Source organism: Delphinus delphis, chromosome X, assembly GCF_949987515.2.
Source record: "Delphinus delphis chromosome X, mDelDel1.2, whole genome shotgun sequence".
In the NCBI taxonomy this organism is placed as follows: domain Eukaryota; kingdom Metazoa; phylum Chordata; class Mammalia; order Artiodactyla; family Delphinidae; genus Delphinus; species Delphinus delphis.
The window spans coordinates 92,222,130-92,248,872 of NC_082704.1; the positions used below are offsets into that span (position 1 = coordinate 92,222,130).

Here is a 26,743-nt window from a genome sequence, read left to right on the forward strand (position 1 = left end):
TCTGGCAGGAATTAGCCTCCCAATTCAGAAATCTAGGGAACATGGGATAGAAGGCAGTTTTTAAAGTCCCCATCCCACCTCTGACTTTTTCCCCAGATGGGTTGAAATGTCCTGTTGCTGATGAGAGGACATCTAGAAATGAATAGTTCTAGCCAAAGGCTTCCAGAATCACATAACTCATCGTGTCTTTGATGGCTGAATGAATGAATCAATGAATGAAGTCATAAATCGCTAATGCCCTTAGCCTTGCTCTAAATAGAAGCTTCTCTGCTTATGAAATTTTGGCCCACAAACTTTGATGGAAGGCTAAGTGCCAGGAAATAAAAAGGTATACTACCTCTGCTGCCATGAACAGGTGGAGTGAGTGGTGGTCCCTTTGGACAAAGGAACAAACGGATTCAAGGACAGTTAGTGGAATCCAACCTGCTCGCCAACAGAGACACGTCTGTGTTTCCCTAACTCTTCCTCCCCCCTGCCTTATTATAAAACTTTTTTGAAGTATCACGTCATCAGTGTACAGCTCAATGAATTCTTACAAAGTAAGCTTATGTGTTCTTCAGCACCAAGGTCAAGATACAGACCATTACCAGCACCCCAGATGGCCCCTTCATGCCTCCCAGTCAGTAGGTAACCACTCTTCTCATTTCTGCCCCCACAGATTACTTTAGCCTGGTTTTAAACTTTATGTAGATAAAATTATGCAGAATTCGGTCTTTATTGTCTGTCTTCTTTCACTCCACATTCTGTACATGAGAGTGTCTATACATTATACAAAGAAGTACGTTGTCTTTTTTCATTGTTGCATAATATCCCACAACATAAACGCACCACACTTTATTTATCCTTTGTACTTCTGATGAACATTTGGGGAGTCCCTAGTTCGGGGCTAATGGAATAGTGTGATGAACGTTATTTTGCAGGTCTTTTAGTGAACGTATGTACTCATCTGTGGGTATTTCCCCAGGAGGGAAACTGCTGGGTCATAGGGTGAGAATCTGTTCAGTTTAGTGGTTACCGTTCAGTTTTCCATAATGGCTGTGCCAAGTTCTAGCCAATCAGCAGCCTGTGAAGTTCCAGTCGCTACCCATCCTTACCGGTACTTAGTATTAGTTTTGACGTATTAGTCATTCTGATGGGTACACTATGATCTCAGAGTGGTTTGAATTTACATTTCCCGATGACCAAGGTTGTTGAGCACCTTTTCCTGTATGTACTGACTCCTTCCTTTTGATCATTCCTCCCTCCCTTACCTCTCTCTTAAAGTCCCCCCTTTTCTTATTTAAGAGCCAGTCACCCAAGCACAGGGAGAGGGGCCTCCTTGGAGCTTAGCAAAGGCAACCGCATCCCCCTCTGCCTATGTCTTTGCTCCCTTATGGTCTCTAAGTGCCACAAATGTCAAATGTCGCTGCCCCAACACAGATGGGCCCCAGCAAGGCGGCTGCATGTGTGTATAAGGAATGTGGTTTACGTATTGTGGCCTTGCCTGGTCTGCCTACCTTGCAGAATTCTTTTTCGTTACGTAAGACTCTGCAAAAGGCCTTGAGTTGCCGAGAGAAAAGGCACTGAATAAAATGCAAACTAACAAAAGCACTGATATCAAAAGAATGGGGGGAAATTCATCACGCCCTTGTCACTGGAAGGCTGCTGGTAGACTCATCCCCACCTTACCTAAAAAGCAAGCTCTGCAGGCTCTAAACAGCCTCCTGGCCCGCCCCCGCCGCCTGGCCAAACATTCATTAATTCACCTATCAATTAAGCCCAAGGAGAAGGGGAGACGGGGTGTGAGCAAGGGAGAGGTAGAAAGGCAGACAGTTGAGCAGAAATTGCTGGTTGGTCACAAGCCCTCTTCGATTAACCTTATCCTAGGCTCTCCCAAATTGACTCATTTAGAAGTGTTCAGTCTGTCCATCCATGAAATGGGCCTAACTGAACCGAATAATATTTATACTTTGCAGACATCATAAAGATAACTTTCATAAAAGCTTAAAGCACTTTTCAGTTGCAGAAAGCAGCAAAGGGGCAAAACCAAGATGCTCAGTTGAATCTAACCATAAGAAAACATCAAACAAACCCAAACTGAGTGACATTTTGCAAAAAGGGGCTGTACTTTTCAAAACTGTCAGTATCAGGAACAACAAAGGTCAGGCTGAGGAGCTGGTCCAGGCTGAACGGGAGTGAAGTGACCAGGTGGCCAGAAATAATACGTGATCCTGGATAAAACCCTGGAGCAGAGCAATCACTAAAGGGCACAATTTCAGGACAACTGGTGAAATGTGAATATCTGCTCTGTGTTAGATAATAGTATTGCATTAATGTTCAATTTCCTGAATGTGATCATTGTACTGTGATTATGTAAGCAAATGTCTTTGTTCTTTGGAGAACCACACTTAAGATTTAGCAGTGAAGATAGGGAGTTTGGGATTGACATGTACACACTGCTATATATATATATATATATATATTTTTTTTTTTTTTTAGATTGATTGATTGATTTATGGCTGCATTGGGTCTTCGTTGCTGCAGCGGGCTTTCTCTAGTTGTGGCGAGCGAGGGCTACTCTTCGTTGCCGTGCGCGGGCTTTCCATTGCGGCGTCTTCTCTTGTTGTGGAGCACGGGCTCTAGGCGCACGGGATCAGTAGTTGTGGCACGCAGGCTCTAGGGCGCAGGCTCAGTAGTTGTGGCGCACGAGCTTAGTTGCTCCGCGGCATGTGGGATCTCCCCAGACCAGGACTTGAACTCGTGTACCCTGCATTGGCAGGTGGATTCTTAACCACTGTGCCACCAGGGAAGCCCCACACTGCTATATTTTAAATGGATAACCAACAAGGACCTACTGTATAGCATAGGGAACTCTGCTCAACGTTATGTAACAACCTAAATGGGAAAAGAATTTGAAAAAGTATAGATACATGGGGGACTGCCCTGGTGGTGCAGTGGTTAAGAATCCATCTTCCAATGCAGGGGACACAGGTTCGATCCCTGGTCAGGGAACTAAGATCCCACATGCCGCAGGGAAACTAAGCCTGCGTGCCACAACTACTGAGCCCACGTGCTCTTGAGCCTGTGCGCCACAACTAAAGAGAAGCCTGCATGCCGCAACAAAAACCAAGCACAGCCAAACAACAAAAAAAAGATACATGTATATGTGTAACTGAATCACTTTGCTGTACACCTGAAACTGTCACAACATTGTTAATCAACTATACTCCAATATAAAATAAAAAGGTTTTTAAAAAAAGCAAAAAAAAAAAAAAAAAAGATGTCTGCCACTGACTAAATTATTCCACCAAAGTAACAACAACTGAGTGTGTGTGTGTGTGTGTGTGCGCGTGTGTGTGGAGAGAGAGAAAGAGTAAATATGGTAAAATGTCAATAATGGGTGAATCTGGGTGAAGTGTATATGGGAGTTTGTGGCCCTATTCTTGCAATTTCAAATCTGTAGGTTTGCAGTGTTTTCAAAATAAAAAGTTTGTTAAAACACACACACAAGATATTCAAGTCGATTTAACAGTGGATCTGAGGCCGGCATAAGGAGTCTGATTTCAGAGGGGTGATGGTGGGGAGGTGTGAGCCTGGGATGCAAGTGAGATTGATGGGTTCCCCCAGCCTCCAACCTGCTAAAGGAACTTGAATCTAATTCACATGTCCACCTTCAAGAAAGGAGATTCCGGGCTTCCCTGGTGGCGCAGTGGTTGAGAGTCCGCCTGCCGATGCAGGGGACACGGGTTCGTGCCCCGGTCCGGGAAGATCCCACATGCCGCGGAGCGGCTGGGCCCGTGAGCCATGGCCACTGAGCCTGCGCGTCTGGAGCCTGTGCTCCGCAACGGGAGAGGCCACAACAGTGAGAGGCCCGCATACCGCCAAAAAAAAAAAAAAAAAGAAAGAAAAGAAAAGAAAGGGGATTCCATCCCCAATTCATGGCAAAATCTTTACCATTCTAAACCCCAGAAACTGGTGGGGTCATGTGATCCACTGCCGGCCAATGAGCTATGAGCTAATTCTGGTGGGGGCCCTCCTTCTTCTTACAGAAGCAACCTTGGAAACACCGACATTCAGCAGGCCCATGCCAGTATAGCCAGAGTTTCTTCTCACTGGTCCATACCCTGCTGTACTGGTTGCTGAATATTTTGAATATCATTTCTGGCTGGAAGGGCCTGTTCTTTACTATTAGAGATTGTGGACCTGCATGTGATGCCCGGAACTTCAGCAGCCTTTTTGGGACCAGTTGGAGGCTGAAACTGAACACACATACCCAGAAAGGCAGAGCTGAGAGGATTAGAGAGGAGAGGAGCCTTGAAGTATCATCTTGGAGCTCTTCCTGTCTTGGGGGTTTCTGTCACCTGCAGCCAAGAGCATCCTAAGGAGGCAGTCTAGAGATAATTTTAGAATCAGGACCTTGGAAAAGGCCCCCTAACCGAGGGCAGTTGGAACAAAAAGGCCTGCCTGTCTCAACACACCCATCAGAGTCCACGCAGAATGCAGTAATGGGCATGAACTGGTGAATGGGTCCCTTGTGGTGTGGCCCGAGGCATCCTAGGGCATATGGATGAACTAGGGGTCTGGGGTGCCCTCTTCCCCTGTCAAGAAGAGACCACTAGAAAGGCAGAGTCTTTCAGCATAGGTTTCATGGAGTAACCAAGGACACAGAGATCCTGCTAGGAGTCTGGGAGGCAGGGTGATGGAGCGTGGGGTCAGGGCTCCTACAGGAGGACATAAACCGAGGTGGAGGCTGTTTCCACAGAGCGCTCTGTGTTGCCGTAACAGTTACAGTCGCATAAAAGCTTTCAGCTTGTACAGTACTTTTAACTTCCCAGTGTTCACTGAGACGCATCGTCTCACTCCTTCCCCGCAGAATCACAGATCACAGCCTGCCAGGGTACTAAGAGGCCTCAGAGATGACTCTAGATGGGGAGACAAACTCAGAGGGGTCAAGTCGCTTTCTCCACAAAGGGTGAACGAACCTGCTAACTTGGTCTGCCCTCAGTGGATTAAGTACTCCATGTGTTTCTTAAGCACTGGAAAACACGAAAAGGGGTCCCAGAGGTTGGCCTGGTGTTTATGAAGGTGCTTCTTTCCCCTTCTTCCTGGACTCTGTGCTGCACGGAGACCAGTCCAGGGTAACCGCATGCACCACTTGTCCCCATCAGCGTCTTTGTTTTGGCCCAGAGCCGACCTTGACTTAGGACTTGGCATTCGTTACGTACCTCAGAGAGAACCTGCTGGCTCCCAAAGCATTCGTGGGCCTTGTGGGTTGTAATGATGAATTCGTGGGAAGGTGGAGGAGGGGGGCACATCCAGGGGGGCACACTTCACATGAGAGACAATGTGACGGGCGCCCCCTGGAGGCGTGTGAGGCAGAGGCCCTGTCCATGTCCCACGCAAAGGGACTAGAAATTCTCATCATAAGCCATTTCGGCAGACCTTCACAGCCACCCTGGAGGTCACCAACAGGCAGCTCCCGGACACAGTGACTATCCTGGCATGGTCACCAGTGCAGAGTGGGGCAAAAGTACTGGAAGCTTAAGACGCTAGGATCAACCCTTGATCAACGACAGAAGGAATTTGGTGTATAAATACCACAGCTTTGCTGCTCTTCAGTTGACAGCTCTGGAGCGGCTCCTGCAGAGTCTCCCGGGGGCTCCAGCACGATTGAGCCCCAGAAGCCCACCTGCCCCTCAGCTCACCCTTCACTCGTTTCCTTCCCCTCCCCTTCACCATGCTTTCTGGGGGTCACTTCCCAAAGGAACTCCCTGCACCCAAGTCTTCATTTTCAGGCTCTGCTTTTAGAAGGAACTCAGATTCAGACGTCAAGGTCCTCCTTTCCCGAGGATCGCCACAGCGCCTTCCTCTTTGCCACCCTACCCCCGCACGCCCTTCCTCGTCACGGTCATCTCAGCTGCAGTGTCTTCTCTCCTGGATCTCACCCCCCAGCCCACGTGACCTCCTAAGAGTAGCCCTGCGCTGCCCAGATTCTGTCTCTCATCTCCCTGCTGCGCTCACCCCCACTACAATGTCAAGCAGAATTTCTCTAGTAACTTGGGGAAATGGGAACGTCTACCCCCAGATCTGGACTTAACCCAGAGGAAGGAAAAAGGGAACGAAATAGCAGTACTCGTGTTATTCGCTCTTTTACTTAACAGCATCTCTCACGATTCCCAGCAGATAGGAGAGGTGACAGCTTCAAGCTGGCCACCCATGCTTTCACACTCCTCCCATAGATAGGACAGAGACTAGGCTCTCGTCCCACCCCCTTTCAATCTGGGTGGCCTTTGTGACTTCTTTTTTTTTTTTTTTGGTGGTATGCGGGCCCAGCCGCTCCACGGTATGTGGGATCTTCCCGGACCGGGGCACGAACCCACGTCCCCTGCATCGGCAGGCGGACTCTCAACCACTGCACCACCAGGGAAGCCCCTTTGTGACTTCTTTGACGAATAGAGTACGGCAGAAGGGATGCTGTGCCCATTTTGGTGCCCAGCCCTCAAGAGATTGGCAGCTTCCAATTCCTGTCTCTTGCAGCGCTCACGCTTACAGTCACCACGTACAGAGTCACACTCACCTACTGGAGGGGTCCGGAGTGGCATAAAGAAGGAGTGCAGCCCAGTGACCCAAACGTTCTAGCCTTTCCTGCCCAGGCACTCGTCATGGTCCACCTTGACCTTCCTGACCAGCCAAGCAGCCAGCGAATACCACTGAGTGATCACAGCGATGCCAGGAGGAGCAAAAGAATTGCCCAGGGACTTCCCTGGTGGCGCAGTGGTTAAGAATCCACCTGCCAATGCAGGGGACACGGGTCCGAGCCCTGGTCCGGGAAGATCCCACATACCGTGGAGCAACTAAGCCTGTGCGCCACAACTACTGAGCCTGCGCTCTAGAGCCCGCGAGCCACAACGACTGAGCCCGTGTGCCACAACTACTGCAGCCCACGTGCCTAGAGCCCGTGCTCCGCAGCAAGAGAAGCCACCGCAACGAGAAGCCCGCGCACCACAAGGAAGAGTAGCCCCCGCTCGCCGCAACTAGAGAAAGCCCGCACGCAGCAACGAAGACCCAATGCAGCCAATAAATAAATTTATTTATTAAAAAAAAAAAAAGAACTGCCCAGCCGAGCCCTGCCTGAATTCTGAGTTGTGAGATATAAAATGGTTTTCTTTGGAAGCCACTAAGTTTGGGGACTGTCTATTACACAGCAATAGATAAAGGGAACAGTAGGCAATGAAGAAATGTTTCCTGAGTGAAGGAACGAAGGAAGGGAAGGGAAGGAGGGGGCACATAGAGGAGTTGAGAGAGGGGAGGAAGGCAGTTCCCAGTTGTTCTCGGGAGGCTACACTGGTGCTGAGAAAATGTCAGGCACTTGCAATGCTCATAACCCCATTTTAAGGAGAGCCAGGTTCCTTTTGCATAAGCTGCTACCTGTGTTTTGTGTCATTTAACTCTGTTACCACTGATTGGATCAGGAATCGGCACCCCAGAAAAATATGAAGCATCCTGCCTGAGAACTCTGTCCAGCCCGAGCGGGGCTGGTGGGCCCATGTGGTGTGGCGCGGAGCCCACCCGATCAGATCGAAGTGCCCAGATCCAATTCTGGGCACCTTGAGAGCAAGTGGTAGAAGTCAAGACAAGCTGGGTCTCGAGAATGGAGGTGGCCCTGGAGTCTGGAACAGCCAAGGACAAGACCAGATGACAAGTGTGGCCTCGCCTGCTGCAGTTTCCAGAACCAAGGCAGGAGCTCTCTGCTCACGCTTGGCCTTCCGGGGGCTTCCGTAAACCCCAGCACCTGTGCTAGCCTCACTGCGTCTCATTCTGCCTTACGACTCCAGAGCGCCTAAGAGGATGAAAAATCAAGTGAATAGTGCGTCTGCATGCACGTGCTTCAGAAGTGCATTTGTGTGTGTGTCTGTGGCTTGTATGTGTAAGCATGTGAGTGAGCGGTTTGCTAGGATCTCTGGGCTTAAACCTGGGAACCAAGATATCCCCCCTTCCCCACATTTCCTCTTAGAAAAGACACTTTCTTTACATTTTCCACTCTGGTGGTATAAAGAGCTGGCCGCTGTTGTAAACGGTAAGGGGTGGGACAGTGGTTTTGAAATAAGTTTAAGCCTCATAGTCTTTTGTTTCAAACAGAATGTTAGTGAGAGGCCAATAAGATAAATCAGATAAAAGCCATGCTGCTCTGATTTGAGTGTAGGAAGAGAGACAGGGGCACAGAGCCTAATCATCGGCACCCTTGGCCTTGAGGAGGACCCCGGGGTTCCCTAAGACTCTGTAGAGTTCAGAGGTAGAGAAGAGTACCCTGGATGAAACTGGAACCCTTGGATTCTAGGCCCCTCTCTGCCACTAATTAACTCTATGACCTAATCTCGCCTCACTTTTTAAACTATTAAATGGGGATTGTACCCCTTAGGATGCTCTCAGCAGTGTAGCCAATAAAAAGCATTTTAAACAATAAGGGTATATTAATCTTGCATATGACAGGAAGCTCAGAGGCAGGTGGTCTTGGGTTTGACGGCCAAAGAGGTCATCAAGGAGCCAGGCTCTTTCTACCTTTCTGTTCCATCATCCCCTCACAGTCACAAAATGGCTGCTGCTGCTCCAATATCTCATATCCTTACAACAGCATTTGAAAGCTGTAGAACGTGGATGGGTGATGGTGGCAGCAATCTCCATAAGCATTTCTCTTTCTTCGAGGAGAAAAATACTTCTGAGAAACCCCCGCACCAGGATCCCTGTTGAGCTCTATTGGCCCGGACAGGGACATCCCTAAACTATATCATCACGAAGTAATGTTTGCAAAAAAACTAGAGTTACCATATATGATCCAGCAGTCCCACTCCTGAGCATATATCCGGGAAAGACGAAAATGCTAATTCGAAAAGATACATGCACCTCAATATGCATAGCAGCACTATTTACAATAGCCGAGACACGGAAGCAACTTAAGTGCCCATCGACACGTGAATGGATAAAGAAGATGTGGCGTATATACACAATGGAATATTACTCAGCCATAAAAAAGAACGAAATAATGCCATTTGCAGGAACACAGATGGACCTAGAGATTATCATACTAAGTAAACCAGACAGAGAACGACAAATATCATTATATCACTTATATGTGGAATCTAAAAAAAATGACACAAATGAACTTATTTACAGAACAGAAGTAGACCCATAGACATAGAAAACAAATTTATGGTTGCCAAAGGGGAAGGGGGGGAAGGGATAAATTAGGAGCTTAGGACTGATATATACACACTACTATATATACAATAGATAAACAACAAGGGCCTACTGTATAGCACAGGGGACTATATTTAATAGCCTGTAATAACATATAATGGAAAAGAATCTGAAGAAGAATAGATATATATGTATAACTGAAGCACTGTGCTGGACACCTGAAACTAATACAACATTGTAAATCAACTAGAATTTTCTTAAAAAAGAAAAAAAAGAAGTAATGTTTGTACCATGATTGGCTTAGGGTAATTAATTATGAATCATCTGGGGTGAAGATTGCCTTCCATGAACACATTGCCATCCAATATCAGGAAAAATCTGGACTTCCATCAGCAAGCAACAAGGGAGGTAGCTACTGATGAGCTCAAGGAGATGCAGCTGTCTGCTCTGCAACCCTCACATTTTCAGCAGCTGTAAAGGTCCAACCAGATATTGACAGTGAAAACGCTTTGTCCACGAAAGGGACGGAAAGACACTCAGAACCAGTTGTGCTCTAAGGTCTTGAGCATTGGGGCTTACCTGATACAGGCGAGCACAATAGCGCTGGCTGAGAACCCTCTGTTTCCTGGTGACTTTGACTCTCCACCCCTCAGGACCAGGCTGTAGGGAGAGAAGATTTAACCCAAGTTGAGAACGTAAATCACAGCCCTGGTCCCCTTCCTCAGCAGGCAACCAGCATTCCGAGCCGTCAGATCTAATGATCTAATCTGATCTCCTCACCTGAGTTGTGCACTGATTATCTGTGTGCAGGACCCATGTGTGGATGGACACTGCTCCTAGTCAAGCTTCATCTGAGCTAGAAACGTGGAGACGCGCGGCAGTGCAGTTCGTGGTCCCGGTGCACACCGGCCCTTAATAAACGCTTCTGCTGATAAGGAACACCAGGGGCCTCCCTGCTGCGGACACTTCTGAGCACTGATTTTTTTTTTTAACCTCCCCCCAACCCCAAGACATAAGTCTCCAATTTGTGAATCCAACCTCTTTTGGCAGGGTTTAAGAACACAATATATATAGTCCTTACAACTTATGACAGAGGACGCAAGGATTAGACCCCTATTATACATACCGTGAGAAAATATGGAGGTACAGTGGTTATTGATGTGAGAAGGTGGGAATTCACAGCTGATTAAGGTTTTATAGAGTATCTGGGGTGGAGTTTTAGGCTGGCGCTAATTGACCTAAGCCAGTTTGGTCTTGCAAAAAACCCCATTAGGTTCTTTTTGGTAAGTCTCTGTACCTTTTTCGAGGTGGGCGAGGGAGCAGGGCCTCTCTCCATACCGTGCCACCAGGATATTGTGAAAGGAAGTCTTCAGGCCAAGTTCTGAACAAGCTACGCAAAGCAGCCACATAACTGGTTCTGTAAATTCCGTGACGTTCCAGCCCTCCATCCTTTAAAAGCTCCAGCAGCCGCCTCTCAGGAAAGTCTGCCTGAGGCAAATGCAAGGGAAGTCTTGCAGCGGGATTCTCTAACCTTCTAGTCCGACTCCAGGCGCGCACAGTCCACCAAATCAGCCGCTAGATGCACGCAGGACCACTTAGGAATCAAGCCCACGGTGCCGTTCCTACGAGAACCAACCACGGAGCACACCAGATTTTCCCGGTCTGCACCTGCAAGAGCTGAAGTACCGCTCCTATTCCTGACCAATCCACCCGCCTCGAACTGCTTCCGCCAGTGGGAACTCGTTTCTAAGGCCCTTTATACTAATGAACAAGAGCTCTGGTGCTGATTGAAGCTCAGGTCTTGGGGGGCTGTGGAGCGAGGACTCGTGATAAGATGGCCGACTATTCCTAAATGCGTGTCCCCAATTAGGCCGACTACCTTCTCCTAAAGTAGATGAAACCGAACAGATACATACATCCGGACACGGAATTTACATTACAGACACATAACAACTGTACGTTTCCTGCTCCCGTTGACACAGATAAAAGAGCCCGTGACAATTTAGCACCCCCTGTGGTGAAGTTTGGAACCGCCCAATTAGAAAGGAAAAAAATGCTCTGGGTTCAGCCAGCCAGCTTTTTACAGATTACAAAGTGTTTTATAGCAAGACAACGGTGGCCAGAGGGAGGGAGGGGCTCCCTGACCTTCGGCCTCAATTAGGGCAGTTCCGCTGGCCCACCGGATTGGACGGCCTTTAAAATTTTGAAAACCTCTGGAATAGTCCCTGCAGAGAAGAGGGAAGAAAAGAGGCATGGGAGGAGAGGTGGGAGGAGATGCAGCAGGAAAGGAGGCCAGGCTGGCCTCTGTGCGGAGGCAGGAACCCTGAGGAATGCCCCCGTTGCGATTTGGCGAAGCCTCAGTTCAGCCGTCCTCCGGGGGAGGCAGGGTGATGGTAGCGGCTGTGTTCCCCCTTCCGGAAGGAAGGACTTACACCCTCGGCTGCTGGAGGGCTGCCTGCAGCCTGACTTCAGCTGTCAGCCCTTCCCCAAGGCTGAAGAAACCGCCCTGCCCAGGGCCATGCCGGCTTCTGGAGCAGCCCACGCCAGCCTCCGGAGGCTCACCCCTCCAGCCCAGTTCCGAACCACTCCGAAGGGTCACCCCAGCTCCGGAGCTCCCTGTGGGGTCAGCCGAGGCTTCCGTCGGGCTACCGTTGGAGTTCAGTTTCCTCCTTTGCTGGCTTCGGCTTCCAGCCCCTCCCTTCTCCAGGTGCTGATCCTAGAATGCTAACAAAATGTCCCGCATGCTAATCTCCGTCTCAGCATCTGCTTCCCCAGGAAACCCGACCTGCAACACCACGGGTGGGTGGCTCTGCCCGCCTGAGATCGCGGAGCCGGGACAGAGCGTGCTGGCACCGGAGCCCAGGACCCCTCGGGGGGAGAAAATAGGCAATAACCAGCTTTAACGACCAGCTAGTTTGCTGACCTTTCCTGGTCTGCAACCAGGAGCTGCCAGCTCCAGCTGCCTCTCCCGGCCTCCGCGGGCCCTCTCTCAGGACGTCAACCCCAGGTTTCTGGCTGCGTGCACGCTCAAATCTTCCTTTTCCCTAGGAGCGCAGTCTCCCACATCCTGTGGGTTTGCCGGCTTAAAACCAGAGGGGGCAAGAGAACGGAAGAGAAGAATGAGGACACCGAGAGGGGGAGGGGAAGATGAGGACGAGCGCGCCCCTCGTACGTAAAGGATGGCCCCTCTTACATGCAAAAATGTGACAATTGACCCCCTCCCCCCGAACAGCTCACGCCTGCCCTGAAAGTGTTAATTCACCTCTTGGCGGGGAGGCCGGCCTCCCCACAGGCTATTTCCCCGGGCCTGCCCGGCTGGGGATCAGGCCCATTGTTAATAAGTAATGACAGCCCAGCTCCTCCGCGGATTCCCCTGGGCTTTTGTGTCAGAAACGTCTTCCCTCGCTGCCGCTCGAGCTGACAGGCTCCGGCTCCCGGCAGGCAGCTGCGAACATGGGCCAGCCTCCGCCAGGACGCCCCGCGTCACCGGGCCCAGAGCCCCAGGGCAACGCAGAGGGCGGTAATCCCACCCCTCCTCCCTTCTCAGGTGAGGATGACCTCAGCTGTCTGCAGGGACCTGCGGGGGAGGGGCGAACCTCGTGGCCTCCTTTAGCGAGGGGTGGAGCCGTGCCCTGGTGAGTGGTAAATTCCTGCGGCCTTCAGCAGGAAGTTCTTTTCTGTGTCTGCCCTAAGTAACCCAGCACATTTAGCACTTCCATTCGCCCAGAAAGAGTTCACAAGTGAAAGCATTCTGGAACCTTCGGGAGAAAAAGAAAATGTTTGTTCCACCTTGCCAATGAGAGGTCCTCCTGTTTCGGAGGCCCCATAGGTTTTATTGTTATTCAGGTCTGGTGATGCCAACAGAGCAGGCGATGACGGCCATAGAGAAGATAATTGGTTATACTTACAAATCCCAAGAGGAGGGGGCAGGCTAGGCCGCGGGGGGAGGGGCACACGGGGAAGCACTGGGGTTGGTCAGGAAGCAGAGGGAGAACGGGAACTGGCGGGCAAGAGCCTTTATCGTGGTTTCTGTGAAAAGGAACAGGCAAGGCAGGGTAAGCGGGTTTAGGATCGGCTAGTTGGAATAATCTCAGTGGGCTCCAGGGCACTGGGGCTGTCCCTAGCTGTCTGATCAGGGCAGGGGGATAGTGGCCTGGAGTGTGAGAGTCCGACACTGGTGAGGGATGCAGGTGCCGGATTGGTTGGTTTGCATTTGAAAGGTACACCCAGACAAGTTGTTTGTTTACTATCTCTAGGAACTGGCAAATCCTGGGAGGGGCAGTCCCTCCAGGGTCAGCAAAAGCCCCAGATGTCAAAGCATCAGAACACAAAAAAGGCTTGGTTAATACAGGTTTATGAACTGTCTGGAATAGTGTTCAGTTTATTGCTATTATTATTTGAAATCCGCTCATAGCACGCTCCTAGCAGCATTATTAATAAGAGAAGGTAGAAAACCCAAATATCTAGCAGTATAAGAATGGTTAAGTAACAATGGGCTCGCCGTACTGTGGAATAGTATACAGCAAATAAAAAGACATACCTACGTGCACTGATGTCTACTGTTTATGAAGATGTGCTACATTGTTTTAAATTGTAGAATAGTTCACATACACGGTACGATCCCATTTATGTAAAAACAAAATGAATTATAACAAATCTTTAGGTGGTATATATACACACAAATACATAAATGAATAGAAAAAAAATGGCTGGAAGAATACACCCCTAAGAGTTAGCAGTTTTTACCTCTGGGGAGGGTTCTTTGGGAACCAGGTGTAAGATGGACTCAGGAGTGTCAAGGGTTTATTGGGGAAACAGCCCTGAAAGGAGCAGGGTGGAAGCAGGATTGGGCAGGGGAGCTGGCAGGCGCCAGTGCAGATCTGAACAGCTCCCAGCGAAGGGAGCCCATTAGAGTGGCCCCATTTGGCGTTAATGGCCAGCTGCAAGTACCACCACTTGCTCAGCCGTCGGCTGGAACCACCACCAACGCCGTAGCGCTAGCTGGACGGTGAGGCTGTCACCTGACCAGACTCCGAGTGGCTGGAGGAGGATCAGAGCAGCTCAGCTCCCCGTCTGCTAAGAGGACATAGAGTATGGGAAGGAGGAGGTGACCGGGAAACTTTTACTTTCCTAGCCCTCGACTTTGTACTTGGAGACTGTATCCGTCTGTGTAAGTTACCAACAGAGGGACAGACAAATATTCTGACTGGCTCGTAACTGACTCCTCCTCCTTCATATCGCAAGTCCTTGCCGGCTCTCAGCAGCTGCAGTGGCCCAGGAATCCACCCAGCTGCAGCATTTACCCAGGTTTTTTTCTTCTCCTACTGGCTCTAGCTAAGAAGAGCATATGCTCATACGCACTCTCTCCTCTTCCGACTACGCACTAACATTCCTTTCTAGGAACGGGTTTGCAGCACTCTGCGGACTCAGTGTACCAGGTGCAACACTAATGCTGGGGGCGGAAGAAAGAGCTTAGGTCCTCTCAAGGGAGGTGGAGAGTCACATTTGCAGCTTCACGCTTTTCAGGGCAGCGTGTGCTCCTTGCAGAAGGAGAATTCCAAGTGAGGGGCATTAGCATCCTAGAGGAGGGGGGCATGGTTCTGGCCATCCTGAGCATGGTTCAGCTCGAGGAAAGCTTCTTAGACGGGTGGCATTAGGACTTGGACTTGAAGGATGGAGAAGGAAGGAAAGAGCATTCCAGTCAAAGGGAGCAGCATGAATAAAGGCAGGGAGGTGGGATATGCAGTATATTTATAGGTTGCAATATAATTCAAAAGTCCAGACGTCAGGGCTTCCCTGGTGGCGCAGTGGTTGAGAGTCTGCCTGCCGATGCAGGGGACGCGGGTTCGTGCCCCGGTCCGGGAGGATCCCACATGCCGCGGAGCGGCTGGGCCCGTGAGCCATGGCTGCTGAGCCTGTGCGTCCAGAGCCTGTGCTCCGCAACGGAAGAGGCCACAACTTCTTCCAGGAGTGGGTCTCTCTTCATCTTGCCATATGGCCTCCCATGGTGTTGGACTTATGGCCAAATTCCAAACAATGACTCCCCCTGCAGCTCCAGAGTGCTTACAAAATGGCTGCCACTGTTCCCAACCTCACATCCTCACACCACACTGACCGGGGAAAGGAGAACCACTCTTTCCAACAACTACGAAGGAAGACACTGTTAGCCTCACTTTCCCATAAATTCCAGCAAACGTCTCCTGACATCTCAAAGGCTATAGTGGGGTTATGTGCCTATCCCTGGACCAATCACTGAGGCCACAGTGGATTTCTGGGCCCTAGAGGAACATCATGGTTAGAGGTAGCGTCAGCTTAGAGATAATGCCAATTCCTGTGGGGCAAACAAGTCTCAGAACTTACCATTTACTCCTAATCTAGAATAGGAGTTGAGATACGAACGTAGCAAAAGCCTTCAAAAGCATCGTTAGAGGAAAAGACAGGACAACGCAGAGATCTATAATTTTTTTCCCTGCTACACTTTAATTGCCCTTCGCTGGCATGCACTGCATAAATTAAGAGCTAGTTAATGCCGTAATGCGTAAAACAATTTCATGCGTCTTAAATATTGCACTTGTACTTTAATTCCACATTAAGTGGTCCCCTGAAATTTTTAAATTTACAAAGTCACTGCTGTGCTACATGAAAAAGGTGCTAATTAAGTGTTAATCAGTAGCAAATAACCTGCCCTGAACCCTGCCCAAGGTCTCCAAAATGACCCATTGCCAGAGAACGTGATGTGATGGCCACAGAACAGAGAATGCAGACACAGACGCGAAATGTTTTCTTAGCCACATCCCAGCCTATTAAGGCAGATTTGCCTATTATGCAGTTCTAATTCAATGACATCCACTATAGTGGACGCAAAGCTAATAATAATACTAGTATTTAATACTGGCAGAACTTTCCAAATACAAAACACAGGGAAAACTAATAGGTAGGCATCCCTTTCTGGGAAAGGAGAGGACATCTTTTGGGTGGTCTGCTAAAAATCCAAAGAATGGATAAAATACAAACAAATGGTTCCTCCCTTTAAGGGACTCGCCATCTTATAAACCCGTGCTACTCAAAGTGTGGTCCGTGGACCAGTGCTGGTCCACAATAAGAAAAGCACAGAAATTGAGAGTAACCATTCTGGAAGCCTGAAGGCAACTTGACCTTGCTGTGACATCCAAGCGGGTGATCAGTGGACTCTTGTTGAACAGGAAATAGATGGGTTCAAACTTCCACGGTGAGTGGCATGTGGCATAAGCGCCATAATCATCGTACATAGTAGGGCCGCAAATATCAGTTTGTGAGGGACTGGAAATTAAACACACACACGCACGCACACACACACACACACACACACGTTTTTCACCAGAGATGGTTTGAGAAGCGCTTTCATAGACCGATCGGTGTAGAATTAGGGGATGCAGTTTTATATCTATATAACTGGATCACTGTGCTGTACACCTGAAACTAACACAACGTTGTAAATCAACTATACTTCAATTTAAAAAGATTGTTTTTAATAGTAAAAAGTAAAACAAAAGGGGGGGAGGGGGACGCAAGTTCAGTTACATCCCAACGAAGAAAGGAGAGGAGGCTTAATAGCATGCTATTTCACACCTCTATATTTTCCCTCGTGCTATTTCTGTTTGGAATGTTCTGTGTGTCCCCGGCCCCTCCACTTCCTGCCCAACCTTGAATCCGTCTCAGTCTCTGGCAAACCTGGCGGAGACTTCTTCCTTGGAGAAGGCTTCACTCAGCCCCCCAGCAATGGAGCCGCTCCCCACTCTGGGCTCACCTCCCCCACCCCCGCCCCGGTCCCGCCCACACTGTATTACTGCACTTTCCACACTGCAGTGAGTTCATTTACGTCACTTTGCCCGGCAGGGCCAACCTTGAAGGTAAGGCTGATGCTTTCTGGCTTTGAATTCCTAATGCAGAGCACATAGTAGAGGCTCATTAAATGTTTATCAAATTCAATTTTTTAAAATTGTGTAAAGTATGCATAACAAAAAATCTACCCTTTTAACCAATTTTGAATGTTCAGTGGCATTTAGTCCACTTGTTGCTGTTCAGCCGTCACCACCATCCGTCTTCAGAACTTTTTCATCTTGCAAAACTGCAACTCCATCCCCATTAAACACTAACTCCCCATGCTCCCCTCCCCATCGAGCCCCTGGCGACTACCATTCTGCTCTCTGTCTATGAATTTGACTACTCAAACGATGGAATCCTAGAATATTTGTCCTTCTGTGACTGGCTTGTTTTACTTAGCGTGTCTTCAAGCTTCATCCATGTTGTAGCATGTGTCAGAATTTCCCTTCTTTTTTAAGTGAATTCTGTTTAAAAATCTTCAAAATTGGGCTTCCCTGGTGGCGCAGTGGTTGAGAGTCCGCCTGCCGATGCAGGGGACACGGGTTCGTGCCCCGGTTCGGGAAGATCTCACATGCCGCGGAGCGGCTGGGCCCGTGAGCCATGGCCGCTGAGCCTGCGCGTCCGGAGCCTGTGCTCCGCAACGGGAGAGGCCACAACAGTGAGAGGCCCGCGTACCGCAAAAAAAAAAAAAAAAAAAAAAATCTTCAAAATTATCATGCAGTTTTGCAATGAGTAGGGGGGGCGTTCCCCTACCCCCCACCCCCATTCTTCTTGGATTTGAAGCAGAGAAGAACAGATAGAAGGGTATTGATAACCCAGGAGGTGGCAGCAGAAAACAAGGGGGCCCTATGTTCCACAGAGTTCCTCGGTGCCATTTCTGACTCCTGTTTGCTCTGGTTCCCGCTCAGCTGTTTAGCCTCTTGAAAGTCAAAGTTCCCAATTCTGGACAGCGTGCCCAGCTAGGAACAGGCCTGAGAGGCCTTCTGACCGTGGATGGCAGGGTACAAATGACAGTAGAAATGGACTTGAAGTCCTAGCTGTGATTCCACCAATACCCTCTGGGTGACCTTGGGCAAGTCACCTAACCTCTCTGAGCCTGGTCTGTAAAACTGGAAAGATAATACAGTGTACCTTACAGGATTGTTGAGGGGATCTGATGAGACAATGCACATAAACCACTTGGTCAACTTTAAAGTACTGCATGTAGGACTTCCCTGGTGGCGCAGTGGTTAAGAATCCGCCTGCCAGTGCAGGGGACACGGGTTCCAGCCCTGGTCCAGGAAGATCCCACATGCCGCGGAGCAACTAAGCCTGTGCGCCACAACTACTGAGCCTGCGCTCTTGAGCCTGTGAGCCACAACGACTGAGCCCATGTGCCACAACTACTGAAGCCTGCGCGCCTAGAGCCTGTGCTCCACAACAAGAGAAGCCACCGCAGTGAGAAGCCCACACACCGCAACAAAGAGTAGCCTGCCCTCGCCGCAACTAGAGAAAGCCCGCACGCAGCAACGAAGACCCAACACAGCCAAAAAAAAAAAAAAAAAAAGTACTGCATCTGCCAGTCATGGCTGGGTTTGGGGGCTAATGAAAGATGTTGCTTCCGCATGGCTCACGCGCTACACTGTGGGCTCCTCCAGGGCAAGCCACTCTGCTCCTTCGTTTTTGTCACCAGCACCCAACCCACTACCCAGCTCATGATTCCAACCTGAGTTCGCTGATGCGAACTGATGCCCGCCCCCAGTGGCTTTCCGTTGGCCAGTTCCAGCCAACAGCGAGGCCCCGTCAAGAACTCATAGGGCAGGAGGAGAATGAGGTGAAGGTTTATTCCCCAACTTCCTCCCTGTGAAATCTGCTTGGGCTGACTGACCCTTCCACTGAAGTTCCCTGCTCATTTTAAGGTGGCCTTCTCTACTCACCTCTGGACCCAGGGTGGTAAAAAAAAAAAAAAAAAACTCCACTGCTAACAGCTTCTGCTTCCTGTGCTATCCCTGTGGTTCCCCAGCACACACATCTTTGTGGACGGTCCCTTTGTATGTAAATACTCGTCAAAACTATCCCAACTGCTTCCCGTTGAGACTCTGCCTGACCCAGTACTGTGGAGTCAGGGCCATTCCAAGCAGGGCAAGTACTGCGCCCCCCTCTCCTGCAGCCCCCTCCGAGTTAGTTCTTCTCATCTCAGGCTGTAGTGGAAGGAAACCAAGAAGATGAGAGCTGAGCCTGGGGAAATCTGGATGTCGCGAGAGGCCCTGATGAGCTCTTTGGGTTGTATCCCTGGGCTTGGGTGTGTGTGCGGTGGAGGAGAAAAAGGAAGCACAGGAAAGTCGCATTTGCTACTTGTCTGTGGGTGCACACGCCCCATCCCTCATGGCCTCCATGTTTATTGACCATCATTAAAGTGGAGCCTGACTTCAGGAGTCTCTCTCTGTTCCAGGTGGCTCAGGGGCCCGCAGCCTGTCTGGAACATCAGAGTATGACAGCCACCGTATTCTCCTCTTCAAGAATCTGCCTGAGCCGCCTTCCCAAAGATGCTGCTCCCCAGCCCCCACTGAGGGGCCCAAAGGCACAAGACCCTCCCTTGGCCACAGCTGATTGGATAAGGGATGGACACCTGACCCAACTGGACCAATCAGGTGCTCTCCCAGGGCCTTGGGACACCTTGGCGGTTCTAGGCAGTTTTTGTTGGCTGCTTGAAAGCCTTGTGCCAGGCACAGTGTGAGCCCAGAGGAGAAGGAAGTGAACAGACCAGGAGGGCCACCTGAGGCAGCCATTTTCCACTGTGTGCACAGAGCAACAGAAAAAGCTGAGAGAGAAGAAAGAAGCCGTCCAGGAGGAAAGCAGAGGTCAGAGACCTCAGAGCAGCAGAGATAGAGAAAGGAGAGGATGGAGCTGCCCAGGTTCCTGCTGGCTCCCCAGTGGCCGGTTCCTGCCCCCAGAGACCGGCTGCACTTCCTGTCCCTGGATCTTGGAGATAGCCTCATATTCTTCCCATAAATTCTCCCTTTTCACTGAAGCTTGTGCAAGTGGGCTTGTATTTTGTACCGCTAGACCATCCCTGCCCCAGGCACACCACGTGATACAATTAGCTCCCAGTCCTGATGGGGCAATTTATCCTTTTTGCAGACTCTGTGCCATAAATTTTAAATCTCCACCTGGCTTCCCCTTGCCAACCAGTGAGTGTCCTTCTGGGTTAGCTTTCGCTCTCGCGGGCCGCCAATGAGCTCGTGTCACCAGATGCAGTGGCTTTTCCAGGCCCCTCGCCCTCCTGTCCTCTCGCTGCCCCACCTGGCTGTCCACTCCTTCCTCCCTCACACTCTCCCACCGTGGCTCCTCTGACACCCCTTTCTCCCACGTCTCTTCTCCTCCTGCCCTGCATTTAGCTCTCTCGACAGTCCCCTTCCTCACCGTGGTTTCCATCGTCACCTGTCCCCAGACACAAGTTTGCTCCTTGATCCGGCCCGCTCAGGTCCCCGTTCCCATGCAGCTGCTAGGAGCATCCATGCGAGCACCCCACTGACCCCTCAAACTTTGTGTGCTCCAGAGTGGTCTCAACAGTTCCCCTCCCAAGCCTGGTCTTCCTCTTGTATTCCCTAGTTTGGTTAACGAGGCAAAAAGTCTCTGCCCTTCATCTGTGACTCTCAGAGCTGGGAAGTTTGGGCAGGGAATTTTGGCCAGGCTCCTCCATCCTATGCCAGGAAATACCCACCGTAGACCTCACTTAAGTCGTGACTCCAATTTCTTTGACTTTCTCCTTGCTGCTCACATTAGGATGAGTCACATGAGCTCTTGGGCGCTCTCCCCGTCCCTCACACTGAGACCCACCGGTCCAGCCTGTGGACCCCGGAGGAGGGAAGCCTCACATGGTCCGTGTATTATCCACGTGGAGGGTGAGGGCTGTCAGCTCCTCAGAGAGGTTGTTCTGTAGGCCTCTGCACTCCCAGAAGGGTTCCATTCCCTTATGGGCATCAGTTAGAGACCCTCCATTCAGAGACCTAGGAGAGCGACGGGAGCATGAGTCTATCAGCCCACGGCTACACGGAGGGTAGGCTGGGAGGATCAGGAAGGCCCCGCCCAGACTCAGTCAGTTCTGAGCTCAGCACAGGCGCCGAGCATCACTGTCGTCCGAGATCTCAGATGGCAACTGACAAGACCACATCACCCTCACTGCACTGCCAAAGGGACCCCAATCCTCACCGTCCATGACATAAGAACCCGTCCAGGAGGAAGTCTGTTTTCTGGGGGTGTAATAGTCAGGGAAATGCTGGCTGCTGCAACAGATACACCCCCCAAGGTGCAATGGCTTACCGCAACGGAAGATTATCACTGAAATAAAGTCCAAAATGGGTATTCCCGAAGGAAAGGAGGCTCTCCTCTCCAGGAGTGATTCAGGGACCCAGGCTCCTTCCATCTTGTAGCTCTGCTGGACTCATCTGTACCAAGGTGTGGAAGGGGAAAGAGCACACGGGCGATTTCTATGGGCCAGGTCTGGATGTGGCGTCCATCTTTTCCGTTCACCTGCCATTGGCCAGAGCAAAGTCACGTGGCCACATCTGGGCCACGTAGTCCAGCTAAAGCCGTTTCGGAAATCACCTAGCTCATTTCTGTCCCAGGGGCTAACACATTGACCACCTCTGAGGAAGTCCCCCAGATCAAAGAGGTGGCCCTAAAACTTGAGGTTACGACGTCCTGCTTCAGCCCAATCACCTGACTTGTCTCTCAACCCCCGCTACACACAGGCCCTTGCACGGAGAGCCTCGGAGGGTCTACCTGGGCCTGCTGTCCTGAGGATGCAACCGTTTGACTTTCAGCGGGGGCCCGTCACCCCAGTCCTGTGCTGCTGTGTCCTATAGCTGGGGGGTGACTTGAGGAGGCAGCCACTGGAATACGGCTCTTACACTCACAAGAAGAGACTCATCTGTAAAAAGAGGTAATGGATCGGAAGACGGAACGACTGTACTGTCCAACTCGGTAGCCATTAGTCACATGGGGCTATTCAAATTTAAACTGATTAAAATTAAATAGTTTAAAAAATTTAGCTCCTCAGTCACACCGGCCACATTTCAAGTACTTAATAGCAACATGTGTCTGGTGGCTGCTGTCTTGGACAGCACAGATATGGAACACTTCCATCATCGTAGAAAGTTCTATTGGATAGCACTAATCTAAAAGGTGCCTCACAGGGCTGACAGTCCATGACTTTATTAAAAACAACGCACAGTAAAAATGTAATGTCTGGTTAGCCAGAGCACTAGAGGGGGAGGGAGGGCAATAAAAAGGTAAGAAGAGTGAAATAGAGGAAGATATGTTGAGGAAAACATCTGGGAGGGAGAAATGCCCAGATGTAAGAAACAGGCCATCACAGACAATGGGGGCTGTTTACAAGATTGGAGGAGATTCAAGCATCTCAAAAAAAGGGGGGTGCTTGTGAGGCAACACGAGGTCAAAAATTGGACAGCCTGAGGGCACTGAGGGAGCCCTAGGCATCTTCTCTATGGCTCTCCTGGGGTTGTGACTCGGTCCTGCTTCTCTCTGTTCTCCCTCCATCAGTCATTCTCTGCTTCTGACAACTTAACCAACCCTGGAAAGACTGATGCTGCCTTCAGTCCATGGCTGAGTGGCTTGGATTCTCTGTGCAGCTAAGTGAAACATTTCCCAGGAGGAAGAACTGGACTGACCAAGTTGTCTCCTCACCAGAGCACGCCACACTCTGGCTCCCAGAGCAGCCTCTGATTGGCTGGTCTGGGGTCAGGGGCCCTTTCTAGCCCAATCAGCTGCAGTCATGGAGTGGGATGGACTAGATGAAAAAGAATATGGCGACCCAGATGGGAGGGCATGAGGGCAGACACCTTCCCTAAGAGGAGAGCATGGAGTGCTGACGTAATGAGACTTGGCTGGCCTGGGAGAGAGGACAACCACACATTCATCAAAGATAAGTAGACAAAGAGGCCCCTTCACCCCCTTCTTCCTACCTCTAACAGATATCGTGTACCTACGGTGGTGTGACTCCATACTCAGCAATATAGGGAACGCCAAAAGGAATCCGAAATAGAAGTAGTGTTGCCTCTCTAATCCAGGCTCTTCAAGTTAACTGTGTGACCTTAGATAAATTACTTAACTTCTCTGTGCCTCAGTTCTGCCATCTGAAATGGTGAGTAATAACAATACCTCTTCACAGGGCTGCTGTGAGCTGCTTAGAATATTGGGGGGGGGGCACACAGTAAGCATTCTATAAATGTTGGCTATGATTGTTATCAGCCTGCAGGAATTTATGGTCCTGTGTGGACCACAGATGAGTAATCATATTGCAATGACACGTGCTAAGTGTGATAATTGAGGTGGGTGAGAAATGTGCATGTTTTCAATAGTCAGGCAGTCCTTTCAGGCTCATAAAGAAAAAGCAGCAGGGCTTCCCTGGTGGCGCAGTGGTTGAGAGTCCGCCTGCCGATGCAGGGGACACGGGTTCGTGCCCCGGTCCGGGAAGATCCCACATGCCGCAGAGCGGCTGGGCCCGCGAGCCATGGCCGCTGAGCCTGCGCGTCCGGAGCCCGTGCTCCGCAACGGGAGAGGCCACAACAGTGAGAGGCCCGCGTCCCAGAAAAAAAAAAAAAGAAAAAAAAGAAAAAGCAGCAGCCCTCATTGGCTCGAGCTCAATTTCTGCCACCCACAAGGAACCACTTTCCACTCTCTAATCTGTCTTCATATTTACCTTCCTATTTCTAAATATCATGCTTATACCGTTATTTCTTGATATGTTAACCTTAGACATTACGATCTCTTATGGGTTGAATTGTGTCCCCTCCAAAGATGCTGAAGTCCTAACCCCCAGTACCTGTGATTGTGACCTTATTTGGAAATAGGGTCTTTGCAGATGATCAAGTTAAGATGAGGTCATTAGGGTGGACCCTAATCCAATATGGCTGGCGTCCTTCTAAAGAGGGGAAGTTTGGACACAGACATGCACATAAGGAGAACACTGTGTGGAGATTGGAGTTATGCTGCCACAAGCCAAGGAACTATCGGAAGCTGAGCGAGACCTTAAACAGATCCTTCCCTAGAGCCTTCACAGGGAGCATGGCCCTGCCGACACCTCGATCTCGGACTTCTAGCCTCCAGAACCGCGAGACGATACATTTCTGTTGTTTAAGCCACTCAATTTGCGGTACGTTATTGGCAGCCCTAGAAAACAAATCCACCATTGGTGTTTTACTTGAAAATCAAATTTAACTCCCCTCTCTTCATCCCTAGACTGTCTCTTGCCCCTATTATCCTAATAACATTGTATCACTTCTTTTTGTTAAATCAATATTCAGTGTCTATAAGTATGGAAACGTACTCCCTGCCATGTCATGTAGTATGCTTGGAATACATGTCCTTCACTGTACAAACTTTTGTTGTCTTTAGAGTTAATATTTATCTCTTACCTCCTTTTTGTTTGTTTAGTTTCTGGATACATTCAAATAAACTCCTCAGCTTCTTGGTGTTTTTTCTTTGAGACCCTGTCCCAGGATCCCGCATGCTCCTACTGTGGTTGTCTTGGCTTCCGCTCTACCTCTGCTGCTCAGCGACACCCCTGGGATCTCCCCTCAGCATCCAAGTGAGAATTCATTTCGCCCCTCTCCCATATTTAGGATCTCCAGTTTTCTAAATCCTAGATTCATTGTTTACTTTGTGGATTCATCGTTTATTTTCTTTATTAGTTATCTACTACTGCGTAACGAATCGCCCCAAAACCTAGTGGCTTAAGATGACGATAATCATTTATTAACTCTGTTTCCAGTACAGCACCTCCTGCTTTCAGTATAGCACCCTTGCAGTCAACGGAGCATGGGGTCCTGAGTCTAGAGTCCTTCCTGTTCAGTCTCTCCAAAGAGGGAACCCCAGGCTCTCGTGGAGTGGGGGATGGGCACGAGGTGACCTAGCAGTGAGACATCACTGCTCCTTCAACAGACGTGCAAACAACCCTGTTTTCAGCCTATCTGTACCTTCTGCAGTACCTGGCACCTCCATTTCCTCAGACTTTCTCGGGTTCTGCTGCCCGAATCAGCTTGCCTCCTGAAGCTTCTACCCACCACAGGCCATTGGCTTCCAGCATTCTCTGGTCCGCTGAGTCAGTTACCTTTCGTCCATTTGCCTGCTGGCTTCCCAAATGTGATGACATCTTTCAAGGGCTGTAATTTTCTTCTCTCATTTTTTTGTCCTTATGGATTTAGATCCTTCTTTAAAAATCCCATCACTGTCATTTTAGCGGGGGCTTTGGGAGAGACAGTGGAGGGACGTGAGTGCACTCAATCATTCCACGGCTCATTGGAAGTCATCTATCCATTTTTCTCGTTCAATAAATGTTGAGGCGCTCCAGCACTAGGAACTGTGTCTTGTATTTCTTAGGTATCTCCTCATGATCAATACTTCTAGATTTGCACGGAATCCCACACTGGTGAGTTTACAGGGGTGAGATGGTCAATTTTGAGGAGACATTTGAGGAGGACCACCTATCTCCATCATCCCTCTCAAGGATGCTGGAGCGCTGGTATCCGTGGCCCTTGCAAATGTCAGGTGGGTTGGACAAAGTTCCCTGCTTCCTAGTCCTGCCCTAGCTTGCAGGGCCAGTGGGAAGGGTCCTTTGCCGAGTGAGTCATTCACCCATATGCCTTCAGTTTTCAGTACTTCGCTTCCTGTTGGCTTCAAGATGCAAAGCAGCACTGAGGACCTCCCCCAGACTACTCAGGAACAGGTCAGCCTGGAGTCCCTTCTGGAGAGGCATTTGTTTGTGGACTTGTGTCTGCGGTGGGCAGATTATATGGAAGGGAAGGCAATTCAAGATGGGACGGCCAGGCCGGAGAAACTCCAGATATTCAATCAAAACAGCAAAGTATAGGTACTGGTATTCAGGAAGCCAAACTAGCAAAGTGAGGAGCTCCTAGGGGAAGGCTGTGGTCATGTAGCCACAGCCAGCTTTCTGCTGCGGGGAGGAAGTGATGGAGAAAACACCGGCAAAGGTGACGCCATGAAGACAGCCTAGGCCCCTGGCCCCTGCCTATGTGATTGAGGTACTGAGAGGAGGCTTAGTAATTGGGCCAAGGGCTTTCTGGCTGCTGTGCTCAAGGGCAGCCTCCCCACGCCACCCGCTGCAGCCCAAGTGCTGTGGACAGGAACAGAACTGAATTGAGGGACCAGGTGCCAGCCAAAGGCTCCTTTGGAGAATGAGGCTTAAAATCCTCAGTACAGTTGGAACCTGGCTCCCTGAATAGTCCCTACAAGAGCCCCTGGGCTAATTAGCACTCAGCACTTTCCTCTCAGCAGCAGGGTGCGTGTTGGTGGGGGGGCAGGTAGCAGAGCTCCCATTGGACAGGTCATTTCTAACTTTCTTTTTTTTTTTCTTGAAGTGTAACATGTATATGGTAGAGTGCACAGATCCTAGATGATCGGCTCAATGAATTTATATGTGTGTAGAGACATACATGACCATTGCCTAGATCAAGATTTAGAACAATTCCAGCACCTGCCCCAGAAGGTTCCCTCATGCCCCGCCCCATCAATGCCCCCATAAGGAACCACTATTCTGACTTCTAGCTATTCTGATTATAGATCGGTTTTGCCTGCCTGTGAACTTATTATAAATGGAATCCCACAGCATCTCACTCTGGCTTCTTTCACGCAGAAATGATGTCTGTAAGATTCACTCGTGTTATTGAAGTCTTTATATATTCTT

General features: G+C 49.8%; 1 protein-coding gene and 1 long non-coding RNA gene across 2 annotated transcripts in view; one reads left to right on the plus strand and one right to left on the minus strand.

Annotated features, from left to right (window-relative positions):
• The window catches only part of ATP6AP2 (ATPase H+ transporting accessory protein 2), a 132,204-nt gene extending 119,658 nt beyond the window's left edge, over positions 1-12,546 (minus strand). The window contains exons 1-2 of the mRNA XM_060002523.1: positions 12,437-12,546; positions 9,754-9,834 (exon numbers count right to left, since the gene is read on the minus strand). The gene's annotated coding sequence lies outside the window, so the exon portion shown is untranslated. The remainder of the gene's footprint in view (positions 1-9,753; positions 9,835-12,436) is intronic.
• A 104-nt stretch (positions 12,547-12,650) lies between these two features.
• Positions 12,651-24,728, plus strand: LOC132418590 (uncharacterized). The gene is made up of 3 exons (XR_009518023.1): positions 12,651-12,721; positions 21,771-21,961; positions 22,582-24,728. It is a non-coding gene; the product is annotated as an uncharacterized lncRNA (long non-coding RNA).
• The last annotated feature ends 2,015 nt before the right edge of the window (positions 24,729-26,743 follow it).